The 1259-nt window shown below is 37.8% G+C and overlaps 1 pseudogene; it reads left to right on the forward strand.

Annotated features, from left to right (window-relative positions):
* The first annotated feature begins 467 nt into the window (after positions 1-467).
* Gm12115 lies at positions 468-1053 on the forward strand (annotated as a pseudogene).
* The last annotated feature ends 206 nt before the right edge of the window (positions 1054-1259 follow it).

The following is a 1259-nucleotide window of genomic DNA, read 5'->3' on the forward strand; positions in this document are numbered from 1 at the left end:
TATAATGCACTATGCGTATTTCACCAACTGTCTCATGATATCAGATGAATTTAACAAGGCAATTATGCGGGTCAAATTACTTTGTGAGTTCTTTCAAGAATGGCTTTTCGACCTATTATGACTTTTAATGGTGAAATTTGTTAAATGAGGGGCATTTCTAGCATCCTGCTTGAGAGTGCCCACGCCTGTCAGAGACACGTGCCTGGACCAGCCATCTCTGTGTACACCCTTCTCACTCACAGCAATTTTGGGCTATACAGAGAAACCCTATCTTGAAAAACAAAACAAAAAAAAATTTTTTTTGGAACAAAAAAGACACAGAAGAGAAGCTTCCGTAACTTGGAATTACTCAAACAACTTCCTCTTGTCATGATATAATTTGAATATCCTAATTTCAGAAAACCCTCTGACTACATTTCTTTTAAGTCCACTTGAATTATGCCTTAAGAATTCTTTTTCTCAGCCTAAAGATTAGGTTGTAAGAAAAACAGAAGCCATGTTTCGAAGACCTGTGTTACAGGTATTTCGTCAGTTTGTAAGACATGAGTCTGAAGTAGCCAGCAGTTTGGTTCTTGAACGATCTCTGAATCGTGTTCAGTTACTTGGACAAGTAGGTCAGGACCCTGTCATGAGACAGGTGGAAGGAAAAAACCCAGTCACAATATTTTCTCTAGCAACAAATGAGATGTGGCAATCAGGGGATAGTGAAGTATACCAAATGGGTGACGTCAGTCAGAAGACGACGTGGCACAGAATATCAATCAGTGTTTCGACCAGGCCTCAGAGATGTGGCATATCAGTATGTGAAAAAGGGGGCTCGTATATTTGTAGAAGGGAAAGTGGACTATGGCGAGAACATGGATAAAAACAATATGAGGCGGCAAGCAACAACAATCATAGCTGATAACATTATATTTCTGAGTGACCAGACAAAAGAAAAGGCATAGAACGGATGATTCGTCTTTGATCATTGTTTGGTACAGTCTCCTTTGCAAATCATGTATAGTCTATAGTTTAAAGATAAAAATTAAATTTTTTATATGAAAAAAAAAAGAATTCTTTTTCTCCTTTCCCTCAAATATTAAATGTGGCCCTGCTTTTTTATGTTAGGAGCTAGGGAGCAAACACACAATACTGAAGCTAATTTAAAAAAAAAAAAAAGAACTATTTTCATTTTCTATGCCTGGGTATTTTATCTACATGTTTACATTGCACCATGTATGTGACTGGTGCCTGTGGAGGTCAGAAGAGGGGCTCAG

This window comes from Mus musculus, chromosome 11 (genome assembly GCF_000001635.26).
Source record: "Mus musculus strain C57BL/6J chromosome 11, GRCm38.p6 C57BL/6J".
In the NCBI taxonomy this organism is placed as follows: Eukaryota; Metazoa; Chordata; class Mammalia; order Rodentia; family Muridae; genus Mus; species Mus musculus.